Source organism: Diuraphis noxia, unplaced genomic scaffold (genome assembly GCF_037042655.1).
Source record: "Diuraphis noxia isolate RWA-SAM2 unplaced genomic scaffold, SU_Dnox_SAM2 contig0003, whole genome shotgun sequence".
In the NCBI taxonomy this organism is placed as follows: Eukaryota; Metazoa; Arthropoda; class Insecta; order Hemiptera; family Aphididae; genus Diuraphis; species Diuraphis noxia.
In genome coordinates, this window is record NW_028301713.1 from 7,720,545 (window position 1) to 7,744,464 (window position 23,920).

General features: G+C 27.6%; 1 long non-coding RNA gene across 1 annotated transcript in view; it reads left to right on the top strand.

Moving 5' to 3' along the window:
* Positions 1–23,920, top strand: part of LOC149056650 (uncharacterized) — a 50,020-nt gene that overhangs the window by 22,852 nt on the left and 3,248 nt on the right. Inside the window, exon 2 of the long non-coding RNA XR_016190856.1 lies at positions 10,487–10,682. This is a non-coding gene — a long non-coding RNA (uncharacterized LOC149056650). The remainder of the gene's footprint in view (positions 1–10,486; positions 10,683–23,920) is intronic.

Sequence of the window (23,920 nt, forward strand, 5' to 3'; positions counted from 1 at the left end):
AGTATCAGGTCCCGACTACGCGACGTTTTGGAACCCGGCGAACAACGACCTTCCAAAGCAACCGCAAAAAGCGAAGCGAGAAACGCTACGATCGGTGCCTGGCAGGCTAGATGGCAAGCAACCTCAAAAGCCGCATGGACGCGCTGCGTCATCCCTGACTTGGGGAGATGGCTGGGGAGGACCGTCCCGTGGGTGCCTCTGACGTTCCACATGACACAGGCACTCACGGGCCATGGTTGTTTCCAGTGGTACCTCCATCGTATGGGCAGGGCCACCAGTCCACGTTGCTGGCAGTGTGCAGACGACTCGGACACCGCCGAACACACATTATTCCAGTGCGTCTACTGGGAAGGATTTCGGGAAGCTCTAACCTCCCGGCTAGGTCGTCGTCCGAACACCATCGACGTGCCCGACATAATCTGCGGTCCAGTGTTCGAGACTCTGCCGCTGGACCCAATCGATAGGCAAGCGGTTCTCATAGAAGCCGAGGAAGTTTTTAAACTTTTTTACCGTATGGTGGAAAACATCCTTACCACGAAGGAGGATGAGGAAAGGCGTCGTCAGGCCACAGAAAGACCTCCGAATTCACCGAACTAATTAAAATTACGCATACTTATAGTTAAGTTTCAAAAAAATGTAGCCGAAGACAAGTTCTTTACTATTGTACAACATCCATTGTAATAGCTAGCGAACGGGAGACTGGCCCGTCGCAGCTACTAAATGTGTAATTGGTTATTTTTATCAATAAACGATGGGGGCCGGAGGAGAAGTATTGGCACCATGGTTCCTCCTCCGGTTCTCGATACTAACGAAAAAAAAAAAAAAAAAAGGTAATTAAAACTGTATATGATACAAACCTTTTTACAGCTAAACGGTTTAATAATATGTTCATATTATGCTTGATGGTTAGATCTTTGAGAGAATAAAACTAATATAAAACTGACTATAACGAGAAAACTTCTTCAATAAAATTCGGAAAACTACAGAGATACAGCTTTTAGGAAAGTTCGCTTATTTCTCTTGAATCGACTACCTATATCATTTTAATTACTATCAATTTTTAATTATTCAGTTCTGCCAATAAAATAACTCTGTCAAAGAATACCTGCAGTACATTTATAGCAATATTGGATCAATATGCTATAATTATCATAAGTTATAACAATCATATTCAATCTGTATTGACTAACGTATGAACGAATACATGTGAATAATTAAAAATGTACAAACATTGTTAATAACTTAATATTATGTGAATATACTATAATATCTATTGGTATAGTTCGTTAAAACAAACTTTCTGTCAAACGAGGCAATCGTACCCATGTGGGTCTAATGCGTTTCGCTATTATACGTGTTCGAATAAATTATGAAATAAGTCGACCATTAGGTAAGACTGTAAGAGTGTGGCATTTCTATATATTTGCAAAATCATAAAATCGATATCTTACCAAAATTGTATTACTGATTGCTTCTTTTCTAGTTTCTACTGAAAAAATATCATGTTTTAAAAACAATTCATAATACTATCATATTTAATTTAAAATGTAAAAAAAAATGGAGTCCAACTCTTTCCTTTTTTCAGTTATTCTCATCTACACGTGAGGTAGAAACCTTTTGTAATCGGTCAATTGAAATCAGGACCGTGCTTAGAATTTTCAAGACCGTGTTGTGAATGCATATAGCCCCTATTTATTTTAAGTATTATACTATTATAGTCTTATTTAGGTTAGGTTAGGTCAACCTATCGAAAGAAGCGGACGTTTTTTTGAAATGTTTTTGAACTAGTAATATTGTTTGTTCTAACAATACACTAATTACATAGGCGTAATTTTTTAATTGTACAACCACATCATTGCAAATGAATAGTTATTACTATTAATATAATATAGTTATAAAAAACTGTAATAAATTCTAGATCGAATAAACCAGCTGGTATTGTAGTATATAAATATAGGTACTGGATACAGTTTGTACAAGTGAATGTAAAAAATTCTCAAAAAGTTAATGAAGGTATAGTATAATACGTAAACATAGAGCGTAACTAATTGTGGTATTAACGTTTTGTTAAGTCTGTATAGCTTACTATAAATACCTAAACCAACAAGTAAATTTAAGTAAGGGCTTGATAAATACGCGACGTTGTACGATTTTTGTTTTAAATATAAATCGGGTCAGGGATGTTTACTGGCTTCTTTCTGTTTGTATAGTCTTCATTCTTCTCAACCCTGTCTGTCGGTGTTCTATATATGTATACGAACACTTCCCCAGCCCTAACCACTATATTATTATACAGTCATTATTTACGACCTCGAAACACTGTTATTTCGAATACTTCCTTTGACAGTCCGTTCCAAATGTATGAACAATAATTACTGGCAGTGTATTTAACGACTACGTAGATGTGTACAGAATATTATTTATAAGTTATTCGATCAGGAAACAAAGTTTGAAACAAAAATAACGATTAATTAACAGCAATATTCGTATAGTAAATTATTATAACATTAGTAGAAGTCGTAACGTTGATATTTACACCCTCGCGTTATCCTGCATATTAATGCAGAGTTATATTTCAGTTAATTTATGATCATTTATTTATTGATATGTATTGTGATTTCGAAAACTATACAAATCGATCCGCAATATTTACATTTTAGTAAGCAAAATCAACTTTATTATGATACGAAAGACAAACTATTGTGTAGATGAAAATACTACCGAATTCCTTTTTAACAACTGCCTAATAATTAGTCAACTTGATAGACATATTTTAAATAATCATTGTAACCATGTATGTCTGTACTACATTTAAAATATTGTAATATAAAATATTTTTATTATTACAGTATTGCTGTTTATTGTTAGTTGTAACCAAACACTAAACCAATTTATCAAATTAATTTTTGTTTTTGTACTTTTATCATAGGTATTATTAATTTAAAATGTTGTCCAAATATTAGTACTTCAAACGAGTATTTTTTGATTTTATAATTATTTACTCTACGTAAAAAGTTGATTTTATTGTTACTCTAAAAATAATAACATGTTTTTTTTTTTAAGTTCAAATAAGAATTATTTTTACATATTTTATTCGACTTGTAGTTTGTAACTATTAACTGCTTTGATCTGAAGTACGTAATTTTTTATATTACTATTATTTGTTATTTTATGTTAATTAAGTTAAAACTGTATTATTATTTATTTAATTATTTAAATTTGATTTCATACATATGTATATAATAATTATATAAATGTATCTCGCGTATGACAAGTTTGAGTAACAATTGATTAATTTAAGCATGGTTGTACCTATAATACTAAATTAAATTTGATTTACGTACTTATAATATCATGCATAGTTTATAAGTTTGTGAATTGTTAGGTATTAATATTATCATAGCAGTTACAATTTTCATTATACTAATATATTACATTATAATATACATATAGGTATAATTTTTTTAAATTTCAATCAAACCAGAAAATTTATTTTTTTGGTACTTATTAGATAAATTTGATATTATAAAATTAAATATTTATCAATCCCATAATAAATTATCATAAAATAAATTAAAAATGATACAATATAGGAGGACAATATATTTTAGTATTTTACTTAAGTGCAGGAAAGGGTTCAGGGTGAAAATGTATACTTTATTAAGATTTAAAAGTTCCACGTTTTAAAGTTGTATAAAATCTTTGTTTTTAAATTTAAACTAATTTTTTTTTGAAATTTATTGATTTTCCAATAGTATTTAAATTAAGTATTGTGTTATGACGTATTTTATGCAAATTAAGAAATAATTTATGCATAATTACTTAACAATAGTTAGTTAACTCTAGGATTTAATAAAATAAAATTAAATTGTATTATTCAAAATAATCATTGAATCAATGCTAATGCATTGTTGTCATAGAATTATTTTTAATACGAAATGATTTCTACGATTAAGCGGTCCATAGTTAACTCATTAAATTTTAAAATGTTACAATTAGTAGTGCGGTTTATAACAGTAGTAATTACCAGATTACCGGATTACCAGTGATATGGTAGGTAGTCAAAACAATTTCCAAGACCTTATTTTTCATTAATATTCCAATAAAGCATTTAGTATGATAAACAATTATTTTGACGGTTTACTTAGAATACATGCAATTATAAATTTAGACGCTTGTTTTTCTAATTACCTATTAATATGAATTTATTAGTTATTACTATTCTTCGTTATTATTCATTGACGTTATTGAATTGTTATGTGCGTTCTATTATTACATTTAAATTAACTATACAAAATGCAATTTTAATGTTTTTCTGGTCATTAAATATGCCACCTATGTTTTACAATATTACTTATCATGTAAAATATAAAATTGTTTTAGTATATATTATTATATTAGATTGCATGTTATATTGTATATAAAAAAAATAAGTGTTTAATTAAATGTTTTTTTTTGAACCTACAGTAAAATGCAATGTGCACGATTACGTGAAGGGAAATAGTTCTACGAACGGTGGTCTGAAAAAACTGGGGAGAGATGAGATAACGCTGTAAAAAATTAAATGATGTAATGACCATTAGTTTACTGTGTAAGTTATGGTTATGATGGAAATTTGAAGCCGGTATAAAAAAAAAATTAAAATCTAAAGCAGTTATTTCAATATTGTTAAATTCAATTAACTTTAAAATTTTATGTGAATCGAATTTTCGACTAGAATTTGGAATTAGTATATTTGTTCAGTTATTTAGTATTTTCAACATGAATTTAGAAATTTTTATTTCAAATCTTAGCAAAAAACTGGAGTTATTGAATTATATGCTTCAAAATATGATTAAATATTATGGTTTTTCTAATAAATTGTTATGTCTTATTTTGTCTTTTCTTGCCCTAATATAGAGCTACGTTTTTGATAATTTTAAACAATATTTATGAAACATGGTAGTCACTCGGCCGTATAGTAGATTTCAAGTGACTATAGTTATCGAAGAGTATTTCACTGTAATATGTTGAAATTGAAATCAGGAATAAATCATTGCATAAACAAAAAAAAATCTGATTCGGTGTGAAGGAAACGATTTTATCAGTATCTTTTAGATTCTGAACGAAGTGATGAATGTATTGATTTTACAATGATGTGTTTTTATTTTTTTGTGTCTGTGTACAGCATAACTAGTCGAAATAATGCTTCAAATTTCAAACTTTGGGGGTGGTTTCCGATGTAAAAGTGAATATCCTTGGTGCATTATACATAAAAGGTCAAAAGTAAACATTTTCCAACAGTTTTAAAAAAAAAATCGAGAAAAACAACAACAAAAAATGGCAGAAAAACGGGAATTTTGACGCAAAACCAGTTTTCGACCAAATTGATTTTTTTATATGGTTGTAATTCAAAAAGTAATCACTATAAATACTTGAAATTTTAACCAAATGTTTATGTTAGTGATATCTATATACAGTTTAATTTTCAAAATGTTTTGTTTTTTTTTTTAGTTATTTATAGACCACCGAAATTTTCGATTTTTATGATAATTCTTTTTTGAAGGGTAGGAAAAAAAATTTTGGATGACCAAAAAAACTTGAAAATTTAATACAAGGTTCCTTATGAGTTGTTCTTATTGTAGCTAAAAAAATTAAAAATCGTTAGACACAATTTTTTTTATAAGCGTTTATAGTTCAAATTTTTACGAAATCTGTCAAAAACACAAAAATTTACAATTAATTTTGAAGTTGAAAAATTATAAAAATTTTTGTGTTTATAACTAAGGATTTGAAATACAACACTAAGTTTTTTATAAGTTTTCCTTCAAGTAGCTATAACGAATATTCGAAGCATCATTATAGGAAAAAATTTTAAGTGCGTTTGAATTTTAAATTTTTACGAAAATAGCGTAACGATAACGATTTATCCTGAAACGATTTTAAGTTAAACTATTCATAGGTATTTGCAATTTTCGATAATTATAAGTAATATTAGTATAAAAATGTATATGTTGGGAAGAAAAGCTTGAAAATTTAATACAAGGCTCCTAACATATTACAATAATAGTTGAAGAATAAAATAAATTCATAGTCACAACTAATTTTTTATTAAGCATTCAAAGTTTGAATTTTGAAAAAATACGTAAAAATCACAAAAATTCACAATTTGTTTTAAGCTAGAAATTCATTAAACATTTTCTTATTTATAATACAAGATTCCTTACAAATTTTTCAATCTTTATCACAAAATAAATGTCCATCGGAAATTCAAATTAAATTTTTATTAGCAATTGAATTTCAAATATTGACAAAAAATCGTCAAAACCATGAATATTCGCAAATTATTTTGTACTTCAAAATTTTTAAATTCATAATATTGTTTATATTTATATCTAAGGTTTTGAAATTCAGCACTAAGTTTTCCATAAGTTTTGCTTCAAATAGTTATAGAAAAAATTTGAAGCGTCATTATAGGAAAAATGTTTTGAGCGTTTGAGTTTTAAATTTTTATGAAATCGCGTAATGATAACGATTTATCCTCAAACCCGGTATATGTATATCTATGATAATATAAGGTATTATGAATTATGATAACTACATGTAATGTTTTTGGAAAAATTGATTAACCATGCCTTACCTATGCAAAATGCGTCTTAATTGAAAAATCAAATATTTGTTTCAAAATAGAATATATGACAATATTTAAATATAATATATCCTAGACTGACAAATCATCTCCGTTCAGCATTCATTTTTCGTATACAATGATACCTATCATTGCATTCAAATCTAACCTACCCTAATCAGAGGTCCACCCCACCACCTAAAGTACAGTAGAGCGATACCCACTTTCTCGCTTTTTTTTTAAGTATAGTTTGGCTAACATTATATTTGTATTATTACAATCAATTGGGTATAGAACAGGTAATTTCATGTTTTTGATCACCTAGAAGACTAGAAAATCATATTTGCTATTGCCTATTAGAAACCAATCTTAAAAATAAAAGTTGAAACAATTAATGTTATGCTTCATAAATGTCTGAAAATCTGAAATAGTCATTTTAATAGTTAATTTTTTTTTTGTTTTGTCTAGTACTTAAATCATTGAGCTATAACAACTTATAGTTTGAGAAGCAAGTAATAAAATAAAAAGTTTAATTCGTTATAATCATATTTATAATGCTAATTAATATAAACATTTTAAAATTTGAACTTCTTAATTTTAATTAAATATTTACATAGAGAGAACAGGTATGATACAAGTTTTAAAATTTAGTTTAATGCATCTAAATAAGTTTAGATATATATTGAAAACTAGCTAAACCAACATAATGGAGAAACACTCTCTAAAGATTTACAAAAAAATACATTATATTTTAATATAAATCAAACAAATATATCTAAAAGATTCCCCTTAGTTCAATTTCTATTCATTTTATGGTCCAACCATGTAATTTCTTTATTATGTTTTAAATTATCACAAAATACCGTTTCCTAGTAAACTTTGGCATACAAATAAAAATGTGAAAAATCACCTTATTCTTATTTTATACCTACTATGACGTAGGTATGTATTTAATTAGTATTTAAAGTTATTGAAATTCGATTTATTGATCTTCAAATATTTTAGCCAATAATTATGTAATTATGTTATTATATGACTTATTAGTTATTACTGTAGGTATTAATCTTAAATTAAACTAAAATGAGTGATATATGTTTTATGCTATGTTATGTATTTTTGAGTGAAACGTAATAATAAAATTTATGTGTCAGATCCGTTTTATAGAACCAGTTATGTATTATCATTATTAATTTGAAAGATAATATTACGATAATAATTTTCACATAGTTAAATAGTGAAAAATTTAGCTGCTTCTAAAATCTAACTGATCAAGATTTTGGTGATATATATTTTACCTACTCATGAGCATTTTTGAACGAAATAAAATTTCCATTTTAAAATACCATTTGACATTTGTGTTCAATTTCCAATCGATTGATTGAGTTGTTACTGATTACAGTTGAGACACTTTCAATTAAAAAAAAAAAAAAAAAAAAAAAAAAAAATAGAAATAGGTATCTTGATTTCTTCAGAATCAAATAAATATTTTGGGCTTTTAAAGTGAATCATTCTTTGATAATAAATTAATGGATGGCTAAAACTATTCGAGGTTATTTTATATAGTGCTGTATAAAAAGTTATTGAAAATCAAGTATAGTAATACCAACCTTGTGGGCTGGTAAAACTACGTATTGCATGTGTCCATAACTATGTTATTATTATTAATTATTCATCAGAAATCTTAGATTCAACCAAATTTGTAAAAATTCAAATAAGTAATAGTATAACAAATCCAAAAATACATTTGTTCAAATAAAAATAATAATCGTAGAAAAAAAGGGCGTTTAGTTTTCTATATGATTAACGATTTAATTATTTAGTCTTAAAATAACTATTATACATGTGCAATAGAGTTAATCTATATTAGAATGTATAATATAGCTTTATAAATATGTAAACTATATTACTATAGGTACTTTATGTTAAACCTGTATTTTTTTATTTATAGGGTTGTACCTACATTTTCTTTAGTTTTTTTTATAAATTATAAATTATTTATATAGTTATTTATACATTTTAATGTACTGTAATGGAATTGGTGAATATATTAAAGTAGATAATTATAGTTATAAGGTTGTAATAGATTTTTGATTATTTTTTAATTTCTTTATGATTGGTATGATATCTAGAGTTTATTAAGTACTTGATAAATGGTTAAAATAATATGCAATAATATACTTCAAACCATACATGAGAGACTGTGATTTACTACAAATAAATTTCAGTCGGTATAAATAATTTTATCATGAAACAACCAATTCTAGATTATCATAATGTATTCAAGTATTTAATTAGGTCAAGTTTTGATATTTTAAATAGGCAGTTATAGGATTTTTAATTTTTTTTTGATACAATAGTTACTGAAAAACAAAAATCCTCTGAAAATTACAATTGGTTCTTTCTTTGCGGGTACCTAATCAAGTTTTTGTTTAGTATAATCTTATAATACGAATAGACAATAGTGGTGGGTAGTTACTGGCTTACTGCTGTATTCGGTACAATGTAACGATTACATTGGTGGAACGAGTAGGAACGAGTACATTTATCGTTCCATGTTCGTTCCATCGGTACATTCGGTACAAAGTTTCCAACTACAAAATGGTCCCCTACCGTCACTGTCCGGGTACTGAATACCGAATATTCGTAGGTAATATTGTAAACAATGTTTACAAAAACATAGTGTTTCTGATACAAATTTAATTATTTAAAGTTAATTTTTCCCGAATACAGTTAAATAGTGTTGTATAAAAGGCCTACGAGCTACGAAGCATATTCGTTCATAAATATTAAATATCCATTGCAAGAATGAGTAAACATTTGAATATAAGTATTTTTATCGTTCCGCGAGGAACTATACGAATGTGAGTAGGTACAAGTAACAAGTGTAACTAAAGAAAGAATGTACTGATTGTACCGATGTAACGAATATATTGGAATCGGTACTTTATTGGAACTGTACCGATTGGAACGATTCCACGAAAGGAACGATAATTCCCACCACTAGTAGACAATAGTATTATATTAAGCAGTATAATATTGATATAAGTAATATATTATTTTAAACTTTTTTTTTTTATAACGCTATATTTAAGTTGGACTATTCAAAAATCTTGATACTATAAAACATAAGTTAATTCAAATTCACTTAAAATTATTATATTATGGAGGTAGTAATTTAACCCTTAAGTAGGTAGTCATTTATTGTTTTATAAGCGTGTATAGCATACATTGTACACGTATACACGTATACTATATAGTTAAAGAACAGGATTTTGGATTTTGACAAAATTCTATGAAAATATGTATACGTAACACTTGTATGAGCTCTTGAAAACCAATTCTGTTTAATATTTTATCTCATCTACCTATTATCTGTTACTTCCATTTCCTTAACAAAAAAGAAGCTTTTCATAGAATTAGTTGGTCAAATGCCAATTTTTATAAGTTTTTTTGTATATTTGAAAATTTTCTAACTCTGTCTCTTACTATCCCTTTCTTTATCTCTATCTCTATCTCTCTTCTATATATTTTTATGCAATATAAAATGTATACTATATAAATACAAAAAGCTTTTAGTAAATAGTTCTCAACGATGCAAATTCGTTTACAATACATATTATTATCTTTTCAATCATGATATTATACTCAACGTATTTCTTTAGATTAATCTGGAATTTAAAGATACATAATATCATTAAGGATTAAAATTCAATCCCGTATATTATTCAACGCTTAAAATAATGTATATTATATTATATTAAGAACGCAAATGTAATTAAGAGTATATTTTGTTATATCGAAGCCTTAAAATTTCATACTGAATTTAAATAATATTTTGTAATCCACATTGTTTTTAATCATTTTATATTTATTTTGTAGATCAGGCTTATTGAGCGCCAACATAGATGCATTGATAAAAGCGTGTGCCGTACAATTTTTCTGAATATTTCTCTACGACATAAGACCAAGAAAGCAGACTAGACAGCATTCAATTTTCCCGTTACCATATTGATACTCAAACATAATTTCATATTACGAGCACGGAAAATCGAGGGTAATTCTTGTAAAAAAAAAGGTAAGAATAATGTTAGTGGATGCTTTATATTATACACGGTAAATTGTCAGCATTTTAACTGACAGCATTAATGTTCTTGTCTGCAATTTACATAGGAATGTATTTTTAAAGAAAACGAGTTGTGGTGAACTGCAACTTACTATATTCATCAAAATATTTCTAATGCTTGTTAGAATAACAAATTAAGTTAAATTTCATTATTAATTATGGGAATGAAACTAAAGAAAAGTATTTCGATCATGATTATGTAATAAAAATAATAATTAATAGATTTGCTTATATAAATACTTTAAAATATTGTACGAAATCGTTCCCCCCAATAATACATAAATTATCTTAGAAATATGACATATAGATAGTAACTGATGAAGCTAGTAAACGAATCTACCCCGTACATCAAGAGATGTATAGCGTACGTGCATAAAAATGTTCGTGCTCGTGTCCAAATAGCAGACAACGTTAAGCTCCGTTGTGTCTGAATCAGGAGGACAATGGAGGGGTTTGTGAATTTAGGATTTTGGCATTCCCCCACGAGCCTGGATCACTCGCCGCCGAACGCTGTACACCAACCATCATCATGGCGACAGTGGCAGTGGTCTGCACCACTTATTAGTCTATGACTATCTTGTTTAACAAATTGAAGCTGCATGGAATCTTTCAAATGCAGATCGCGTACGCCTAATATCAACGATACCGTCGACCCGCGACCCAAACCCCATCACGTAGTTTTGCACCCTCGTTCCCAACTAGCTTTTGAGTACGGACACGTCATGCGGGCGAAGTCTGAGCGGGTTGGTTAGCAGACGGAATTCGAAACGTTTGGTGCTGCCCAACTGACCGCTGGTTGAATGGCGACGAATTTAATCCTCTATAGTATATATATATATATATACAGGCATGGTGCACTTGATGTATATAATTTGTGGAAAGTAACAAAAACAAACGTAACAGTAGTTTCTCGTCACTTGGTGTTTCAATACATAATTTTATTTTTAAATGTATTAAGAAACAGTTTATAGCATAATACAGATTAAATTTCAAAATTCGGTGGGAGCTAGAGACCCTTATTGGACCTCATGGAGAAGCCCCCAGGGGGTTGGTGAGTGAATCGAGCAAAGGTTGCAGTAGCCCTGAAATTACCATATAATATTATAAAATTCGTTTTTTGTTAACAATTAGTTCAAACTGTACTACATAAGTAATATCAATATCAATATAATTTAATTGAAGACCCTTATAAGTAGAAAGATATAGACCCCTAGATTAGAATCTATTTGTAAGCAATATGATTTACTAATGTGAATTAAAATTTAACGCATCCATTAAAAAATTAAAAAAAAAAAACGGTTTTCCATCAAAGTAGGAGGTACCGTGGCAGAACAACCCCACCCCCTCAAGTTATTCAAGCCAATGTTCATATGAGATCCATTCATTTCATTTATTTTATTTCGGATAAAAATATTAAATGCTTACCGATGGTTTAAACATGTATAGGTTAATACGAAAATCCGTTTTATACAATTTGATGTATTGTATTACCAATCTGGTTAGTGATTGAGCATTTAATAGGGAATTTATTATCATGTTATTTTAAACGATTTGAAAAATGTTTATTTTAACTTCACTGTATTACGACTGTAAAGTTAATATTATTGTTCACAAATATGTTTACGTATTAGTATGATGCAACTATACTACGTTAAAATTACTCTAATAAAATTAATTTATGTCTGTTCAGTCCACAATTCCACATATAATTTGAATGTATACCTATTTAATTTATATCAAAAATGTGTTATTCCTTAGTTAAATAAAATAGTGGAAAAAGTGGAAAATTGAAAATCGTCCTATTAATAAGAAGTAGTTAACATGTTTAAAAAAAAAAAAAAAAAACATTATTTAATATAGTCTGACTTTTTTCTTACTATAATTATTTTATATTATTGTCATACAATAGTATACATGCGCCATGTGATAAGTTGGCTCGTCACATCTAAAATCTGGTCAGGTACATACATATCTAATATTACTTCACTTAAAGATATGTTAAATTATTATAATGTTCATGACAGAAATATGCAATTTATCTAACATAGAATATAGGGATAAAAGGTATGGGAATATATAATAATATTATTATTATGTTTTTTTGTTCATATGAGTGATAAACATTATTTAAATAAAATATATTGTATTAAAATTATTAAGAAAATGTGAAGTGTTTAAATTTTAATATGTTCTTGAAAAATTTTTAAACTACTAAAAATATATAAATAACCTTGAAAATATTGATCATAGATAAATATTAAATATTTATAAACATTTATATTATTCTGATGTATTATTTTTGTTTCTAATTATTAAGATGTACGAGGAATAAAAAAATATCATACAAGTTTGCGGTGTGCGTAAAAAATAAATTATTTATATTCACATATATAATAATATGGAATTACTGGTTGCTGGTAAAAAAATGTTTTAAGAAGTGAAAAGTGAAGACTTTTATAATTTAATATTTTTATAAAGGGTTAAAAAAGAGAGTAAAATAATTTTCTTTAGAAATTACTTTAATCTAATAATATAATTAATTAACGTTATTAGGGAACATTAACGTATTTGTCATTTTATGAGCATTTTTTTTTCGCGTACACAAGAAAACGAGACGGCGCGGTGGTTATGGTGGCTGTGGTGTTGGCGTTATGCGGTGCAGTGGAGGCGTAATTAATATCGAAGAGCCGCATAACTTATTATTAATGGTCCTTTCGACATTTTCTACTAAAATTATCTTTTTTTTTTTCCTTTTATATTATCCAGTACGCTATTTTCATGTATATATGCGTGGTTCCTTTTTTTTTTTAATTTTTGTCTTTTGTGCTCTCGGCATCAGTGACAACGGCGGTGGGGTGTAAAATAAAAAAAATCAACGAAAGGTCTCGGTGTGTGCATCGTAACTAAATAATAAAAACATATGGAACTCACAAAAGAAACTCCTCCTTTTGCCCTGATTACGTTGGACGCACATATACCCTTACAACGTCGAATCCAAAGTATATATAGAGAAAAAGCGATGGTAATATCGATGATTGATTATTGTATGTGTTGTATTTATACAATATATTGCGTCTGTGTAGGTGGATGTGTGTGTGTGTGTGTGTGCGCTCGTAGACGGGCACTGTCAACTCGGGTTGGCGAACAGGTGTGACAAATGATTCAACACGGTGCTCTGCTGGGCGTGGCATATCCATTATCAATAATGAAAGAAATCATAGGACAATGCGCTCCACCGCCACCCGGGAGACCCGAAAAGAAGTTAAAGTGGAATTCGTATATCGCGCGTCGATAATATCCACTATGCCGTTCCTTTCCGATAAACTGCGTACCTTTACCTTCTTACCTGCCCACAAACCCATCTACCGAGTCCGACTTATTATAAATAAATCCGAAGAAACTGAGGAACAAGAGAACGTCTCAAACGCAGAACACGGACATTCGCTATTGCAAACTCGCGCGCGGTGTTGCTTACACGTATACATTAACACCAGCTAAGACCGCCATCCTCTATTATTATGATTATGATTATGATTATGATTATTATTATTATTATTATTATTATTATTATTATTATTATTATTATTATTATTATTATTATTATTATTATTATTATTATTATTATTATTATTATTATCATAATCATAATAGAACGCACGTTTTTCGGAGCTTAAAATATCAAAGAATAAATCCAAACTCTACTTATTTTAGAGCACGAGATGTTTGGTTGTATAAAAACAAAATAAAAAAATGTTCTATAAACACTTGTTTAAGTAAAACCAAAAAAAAAATCCACCGGGCTTTTGCGGTGACTTTTAAGTAAAGTCTATTGTTATGTCTGCGCTGTATAATATTATTATATATAACATAATGTACGTTCTGATATAATGCTTAAACTTCTCCGGACATAAATATTAATGCTGTGCCGGGCCGTTTACAAATCCAGCATCATCTTATAATAATATAGGGAAATGTATATGACATTTATACGAACAACCAAATCTAGATGTACCCTACAAATTGCAATAAGAATTATTTCAAATTGATTACGTACCATTACTGTTATAAAATACTAGGTATATAATATTGTAGTTATCATTTTTTAAACTTAAAGCCAAGATACAGCGTCGTTACAATGAATAAAATAAACATAATGCATTTTCGTACACCATTTGAAAATCGGTGTATCTGTGCATGTCTTTATTACCTATTTCACGTAAGATAGTATGAATACAAAAAAAAATGTCGTTTTGTTTTTTACTGTATAAAACGTGAGTTTTGCAAGGGCTTTGTTAGTTATTCACCTAATTAACTTTTATTTTTTAACTTAAATAACATTTTTTCAACCTTGTTAGGGATAATAATATTTTACAATAATTTATTAAGATTGCATTTCAAAATTTGAACTCGAGTTGTACTTACCTAAGTAAAAATATTATATCATCCAGATTTAAGAATCAATACTCTCAAGTAACCAATCAAGCATGATTCAATTTTTGTCGCAATAGACAATTATTCATGGAGATGATATATATACTGAAGGTAATTTGCACAAGTTATATATTTTTAACTTATAAAACATTCTTGTTCTATTTTCAATTTTCAATTAGATACGTTTACTGATAATAGGTCGAAGATACTATAATATTATAGTCTATAATAAATTAATAACAAAATAATTTTAATTACGTATAGTAACTTATGGGATTATGAAGTAAATATTTAATGATAATAACTGATACCGATATAGTATATTTCATAAAAGTATTTTAACAATATTTACGCGAGAGTTGACTTTGTACCCTATAGTATAGGTGTAATGCTAATAAGTCTTCCCGTTGACGTCGCGACTAGCTCGATGAGGCAAAATAATATAATGAATTAACTTGGGTATGAATAGGAGGGGCGATGTGAACGTGATTTCGAGAAATGATTTAATTATAAACACGACGTAAAACAATTATTTGAATAATCATGCAGTAGCTGGTAGGTTGGTAGGTACACATAATAATTAAATTATAATGTATACACTGTACATACGTATAAAGTCGTCGGCGTCGTCGAATAAAGCTCATGTTTATTTATTTCCGTAAAACACGCATATATGCTAGTGATGATGGTCAGTCAGGTGTAAGAATAAACATGTCTGCCGATGACAAAATGTTCGTCGCAGAAGCGTTTGTCGACGATGAGGATATTTTATTATTATTATTATTATCATTATAACGTCTCTCGGTGTGCCGTAGTAAGTTTAGCCGTTCGTCCTCCGGCGAGCCCCGGGGGTTTTGTGGATGGTTAGTCTGCAAACGCTTGAAAAAAAACATGGGTTGGTAGATATATATGAAAAAATTACAGCATGATACACGCACTGTTCCCCGTTTTTCTATGCACAGTGTCCTGTAAATCAAAATGCGTCCGTTTACCGCCCACGTTCAAATGCAACCGTTTAACGACGCGTGTCGCAAAATCCTAGTCACTCGGCCGAAAATAACGTTATTTTGATTTTCGGTTCGACCGATCCTAAAATGAAATAAAAAACAAAACCTTTTACGCACCATAACGTAACCTTCAGCCGACCTCACCTTTAAGTATTATACAACATGACTTATTTATAATAGGTGTAGTATTATATTCACTGATGAAACACGTAGAAGGTCCCGGGTGTATATTAATAATATAATGCAAGTATATATATATATATTATATATTGTGTGTACATTAAAAACAATAGGTTATACAATATACGCAATGATGCAGGCTAGGTTCGGGTCTACATTTGGGTATTTTAATATTATGATAATAAAGTTAGGTCTATTTCGGTTTTGACGCCCGTCGAGTGGCGTTGTCATTATCGTCGTCATAATATGTTTTTCAGCCCATACGTGGATAACAACAAAAGCTCACACATACCTTAATTACCAATGTATAGTTTACTTTGCAGTTTGCTTAAGATTATATTATTTTATTGAACGCCACAGCTATAATACTTTCCACCATTTTTTTTTTCTTCATATCTGCAGACCATAGTGATAATATTTTATAATTTTAACGTAATAAGAACGTATATTATTCCCTCTTCGGGAAATTGAAACTTGAAAGTAGTTAGGGTTTAATAAATTAATGACATCCAATTTCATGTAACAGAAATTTTAAATATAATACTCATTTATGGGTTATGCTACAATAAACGCATTCTAAGATTGAAATTTATTATTGATTACATTTAATTTTTACCATAATCGTAACCAATCGTTTACATTTTCAATCAGTTTAGAAATCATATTATAAAGGTACATATTCTTAAATAATCGTACTATATTATTCATGTAAGGTTTTTGTTATTTTTTCGATTTTGAATTATCTATTAAAAAAGAATTGATACATCAATGTGGTTTTTATCCCTCTTGGGTTTAGTGCTGTACTGCTGTCGTGACTGGACTATTATTTTTATTATTTTATATTCTATATTGTATTACCTAAAGACTATCAATTTTATTACCTTCGCTATTTTTAACGTTCAGTGGCCAGTTTATTATTTCTTTTATACGGCATTTTCATCTCATAACCATTTAAAAATTTGATCGAAAACTTAAAATTTTCTTAATGCTGTTATATTTTTAATATATATTTGGAAAAATAGTTACCTATAACATTTTTGGAACGAAACCAGTAATATTTTTGTTTCATAACTGTGCGTTGTACCTAATTGTTGTTTTAGTTTTGTCTCTAATAATTATTTTCATTTGGAAATTAAAATATTATAAATTGTACAGAGATTATTTCGATCTTACTTCGGAGTAGAAATCTTATCTAAGTGGTTCTTTATAGAACTGATTTTTTGAATATTTCTTATTAGTTATAGATATATATGATAAATCGAAGTTTTATACCTACGTATGATTTTGATTTATAATTTTAAGACTTGTATATTCAACACAAATGATATTACTTATATTATTATATGATAAATATGAAATACATATTAAAAAATGCTGTCATTTTTAATTATATTATACTATTTTATTTTTTATTTTTACATTTTCATAGTTGTAACGTTTATGATGTATTAGTTATTTCAAATTAGTTCTTTTTTCAAATAAATAGTGGTATCTATATTTATTTCCAATGATTAATGTAGATACTACCGATGTAACTTAACACTTATTCATTTAAAAATACATAGTCATCAATAATGGGGTTTTCAGATGTACCAACTTCGGACTACGGTACTTAAATGTTTAGAACTAAGAGTCTTAAAAACACACAATTTTAATCCTAACTTAAAATATATAATATACCGCTTTCGGTTGCAAAATAACATTGTGTTTCATTATGCGCGTCATTCTAAAGTGTGATTACGCGTTTGCGTGTTTAGTAATTTGTATGACTTAACGTCACACGTAGGAATATTATATAAGAAAATGTAAACCTACGTCATGATGGTCTATACATAATATTACAATGCGTTGAGTTACTATGTTATCGTCATTTTTGATGATTAGACCATATCCGTAACAGTCCTCCAGAGAATCGCCTAGTCGTTATCAACCTATACTGACATCATATCTGATAGGGTGTATATAGTGCCTATATTTACGTGCCATTTACGTACGACGTTGTGCATATAAGGACAGACGTTGTCTAAGATACTGAACTCTTGGGAACGTCGTTTCAACCATATATACTGAATCCAAATTCTTAATGGAACCTTTGGTAGTAAAGTTTCCGTTCTTGTTACACAATAATGGTAATGTTATAGTGCATTATATATATATATTTCTGACTCTAGTATTATATATTCAAATATTTGTTTTTGGATAGCAGTAGACGTTTTACACAGTTTCGAACCAATCGAACCCTCGAAGGAAATATCGCTGTGAATAATAAAAATCACGTTACATATTTTACCATGACGTACAAGAACGTTCGAACAATATACAGATTGATGTAATATTTTATATACATACTTTTAAAGTCCTCTGCAGCTGTTTCTATATATCGTATATAAGTATATAACAATAATTATATCAACTGTATATATGACCAATATTATAGATATTATTATGTAAATACTCTATATTCTACTAACTCTCATACGAATTACAAATTACTGGCCAAGGCTAAATAAAAATAATAATAACTAACATAATAATATCATGAAAGAAGTTAGGTAGGTAGTGTAATGTTATAGGTACATATATATTACTATCAATCATGTATGTTGTATGATTTGCAGCGAAATCGATTTTGTGAGGAAGTATTATAGGTAATTCTTTTTTGATTTCATCAAGTGCGAAACCATTTCTTTATTATCAACTTTACTCAATGCTCTTAAACAATATAATCGAAATTTTAATTGCATTTCGTCCGTCCCGTCCTAGGCACACTATAAATCACGATCAATTTTCACAGTGTGACATTTATTTAGTGTTTATAGGTGTATGGCTTGGTCTTATACCTTACAGCGCGCATTGAATTGTGTTCAATAATTTCGCATTGTCATCAATCATCAGTTGGTTATTACATAATATAATATTGCAGGTATATTATTATTATTATTAAGATGTCCTACACACTCACACATACACGAACCTTCATCAACGGATGCGGGTTTACTGATGTCGCTAGAATCCAGATGTGCTTGTATCATCACAGACAACACCTTTGTTTCAGTATAATAATAATATCCTACCTCGGTGCCGAATAATAGTGGCTTAGCTATGTATTATTAAGTCCCGCTAGCGGAAACCGTTAGAACTGCGTTGAACTGAACTATATCTAAAATAAAAATGTTAAACGTGTATACTTGTGGCCTAGTGATAAAAACGTATACATAATATGGTTATATAATATATATAGTCCATTCGAATTTAACATATCCTTTTTTTTTTTTTAATTGTCTTAGGTGCCTCTATTACACTCTAATATAATTCTGAAACTGCCAGCGGATCACGGAAATAATAACGTCTTAAATTTTATTATTTATAAAACGAACATAATAATATTGTATGATATTCGTAACTACATGGCATATTATTTTCAAAAACATTGTTTCCGAGAGTTTTTATTACTCCTTTAAAATGATCGCAGGCGCATGTGAACTTCACGAAAAATCGCTGTCATAAATAGTAGTATATAACGTCTCGTCGAGTCTTTCAAAAATTAGATGCGTTCCTTTTTAGGGTTATCTTGTTATTTTCTTAGTAGTTGTTTTATTTTTTTACGTAGAACAAGCTTATCCTATATGAGAGTGTTTTTATGTAGGTAGATACATTTTTTTTAGATAACATTTTTCATATTAGCTACATGGCATGATTATATAAACGTTTTAACGAAAAAAAGATTTTTGTATACGAGTTTATAGTTGGTAGGTAGTTTTATTATTTAGGTAATTTTTTTGGCCATCAAAAACTTAATTTTTTTTTTTATTATGTATTAGAATTTCAATGGTTTTAAATTGTGATGTATAAATGAGTATCATAATTTATCCTTTATGTATGATAAATTATATTATTATTATACATATTTTGAATATTTCCAAAAATGACAATATACGTATATCCAGAATGAAAATTACATACGTTTTAAATTGCTTATAAAATTAAATTAAAAAAAGCTGGTAAGTCGTGGATGTCGCTCTGCTGTACAGTAGGTTACTGTAATGGATGGGATTAAATTTGAATGCAATGATAGGTATATCATTGTATACGAAAAACGATTCTGAACGGAGACGGTTTATCTGTCTAGAATATATTATAGATTACTAAAAATTTTTAAATCTTAGATTTAAAAAGAAAATATTTTATGAATTTCTTGCTTAAAATAATTTGCGAATTTTCGTGATTTTTACGTATGTTGTCAAAATTAAAATTTAAATGCTTGTAAAATTTAATTTATTGTAAACTCTTTTTATTATTAATATTAATTGTTTTGATACCTTATATATATTCTGTTTCACATTTACTCATTGTGCCTAAGGTATAGATTGTAAATTTCTTTTAAAAATAAAAAAAAAAAAAAAATGTGAATATTCATTTCTTTTATTTTTCAACTGCTATTGTAAAAATATATTAGGAACCTTGTATTAAATTTTCAAATCTTAGAAATAAAAGGAAAATTTTTTATGAATTTCTATCTAAGATAATTTGAACATTGCCGTAATTTTTATGGATTTAGTCAAAATTTGAACTGTAAATGATTATAAAAAAAATTTGTGACTATATATTTCTTTTATTTTTCAACTGCTATTGTGAAAATATATTAGGAGCCTTGTATAAAATTTTCAAATCTTAGATATAAAAGAAAAATACTTTTTGAATTTCTAATTTAAAATAATTTGAGAATTTGAGTGATTTTTATGTATTTTGTCAAAATTCAAACTTTGAATGCATTTAAAAAAAATTATTCATTTATTTTTATTTTGTTTTTCAACTGCTATTGTAAAAATATGATAGGAGCCTTGTATTAAATTTTCAAATCTTAGATTTAAAAAGAAAAACTTTTATGAATTTCTATCTAAGATAATTTGAACATTGCCGTAATTTTTACGTATTTAGTCAAAATTTGAATTTTAAATGCTTATAAAAAAAATTTGTGACTACGCATTTCTTTTATTATTCAACTGCTATTGTAAAAATATGATAGGAGCCTTGTATTAAATTTTCAAATCTTAGATCAAAAAAGAAAAATTTTTATGAATTTCTATCTAAGATAATTTGAACATTGCCGTAATTTTTACGTATTAAGTCAATATTTGAACTTCAAATGCTAATAAAAAAAATTGTGCCTATGTATTTTTATAATTTTTTGATTACTATAAGAATAACTTATGAGGAACTTTGTATTCAATTTTCAAGTATTTTGATAGGGCCAAAAAAAATTTATCGACCCTTCCAAAAAAATTTTCAGAAATATTGAAAATTTCAGTTGTCTATAAATATCTCAAAAAAAGTCAAAATATTTTGAAAATTAAATCATGTAAAGAAAATGCCAATCTTAATAACTGGTAAAATTTTCAAGTATCTAGGACTCATACTTTTTGAATAATAACAAATATTTAAAATCGTTTCAGGATAAATCGTTATCGTTACGCTATTTCGTAAAAATTTAAAATTCAAACGCAATTAAAATTTTTCCTATAATGACGCTTCGAGTTTTCTCTATAGCTACTTGAAGTAAAACTTATGGAAAACTTAGTGATGTATTCTTAATCTTTATTTATAAACACAAAAAATTTTATGATTTTTCAGCTTCAAAATTACTTGCAAATTTTCACATTTTCGACAGATTTCGTAAAAATTTGAACTATAAACGCTTATTAAAAAAAATTGTGCCTATGTATTCTTATAATTTTCTAATCACTTTAAGAATAACTTATGAGGAACTTTGTATTAAATTTTCAAGTATTTTGATAGGGCCAAAAAAATTTTATCGACACTTCAAAAAAAAATTTTCAGACAAATTGAAAATTTCAGTCGTCTATTAATATCTCAAAAAAAGTCAAAATATTTTGAAAATTTAATCATGTAAAGAAAATACCAATCCTAATAACTGGTAAAATTTTCAAGTATCTAGGACTTATACTTTTTGAATAATAACAAATATTTAAAATCGTTTCAGGATAAATCGTTATCGTTACGCTATTTCGTAAAAATTTAAAATTCAAACGCACTTAAAATTTTTTCTATAATGATACTTCGAGTTTTCTCTATAGCTACTTGAAGGAAAACTTATGGAGAACTTAGTGTTGTATTTTTAATCCTTAGTTATAAACGCAAAAATTTTTATGATTTTTCAACTTCAAAATTACTTGCAAATTTTCGCGTTTTCGACAGATTTCGTAAAATTTTGAACTATAAAAGCTTATTAAAAAAAATTGTGACTTACGATTTTTAATTTTTTTTAGCTACAATAAGAAAAACTCATAAGGAACCTTGTATTAAATTTTCAAGTTTTTTTGGTCGTCCAACATTTTTTTACCGACACTTCAAAAAAAAATTCTCAAAAAAAGTGTAAATTTCAGTGGTCTATAAATAACTCAAAAAAAGTCAAAAATTTTTGAAAATTAAACTGCATATAGAGAACACTAACATAAACATTTGGTGAAAATTTCAAGTATTTAAAGTGATTGTTTTTTGAATTACAACCATATAAAAAAATCGATTTGGTCGAAAACTGATTTTGCGTAAAAATTCCCGTTTTTCTGTCATTTTTTTTTTGTTTTTCTCGATTTTTTTGAAAAGTGTTGGAAAATGTTTACTTTTGACCTCTATAATGCACCAAGGATCTTCAATTTTACATCGGAAACCACCCCCAAAGTTTGAAATTGAAGCATTATTTCAACTAGTTATGCTGTACACAGACACAAAAAAAAAAACAAAAAAAAAAAAAAAAAAACACACATCATTGTAAAATCAATACATTCATCACTTCGTTCAGAATCTAAAATATTTTAAATATTTTAACAAATTTTTATTCATTAAAAAATACTTATGCCAATTCAAATTTTCTGCCAAATTGTTACTTCATGAGATATTTGCATTCTTTGGGAAACAACTTATAAAAAATAATTTTTAAAACCAAATCTAAAATACATAATAATCAAGATACATACCTATGTCATAAACAATTTTCCATTCATTCAAGTCATAATATCTATTTTTTTTTTTTTTTTTTTAATGAAGGTTTTTTGAAATATTGAATATTCTATACCTCACAAAACGTATGGAATTGATGCTCATTTTAAAACAAAATGAAGCATAAATCTGATATCAATAATTTGTAATATTATATGAATTATGAAAAATATAATATAATATACATATATCACTTTGGTGAGAACTTGAGTTATTTGATTAGTTTAGATTCTATGTCAAGTGAGGATATTATAGTTTAAGTATTTCTTCCTCACTTAACGCTTCACATAAGATTATATAATCTCAAAAAGTTTCATTTATCGCGTATTTAGACACGTGAATGATTAAAAACCGTAGTTTTAAGACAGATTAATTTCATAATTTCAAGAAATTTGAGAAACCATGAGTATAGTTACTTATAGCATATATTAACATAGCAAGCATACGATTAAAACAAGATTTATATTATTTGATTAAAATTACTATTTGAATGTTTTAATTTTGAACTCCGAAAACCCGTTTTGGGAATTTCACCTATTTTCATACTATTATACC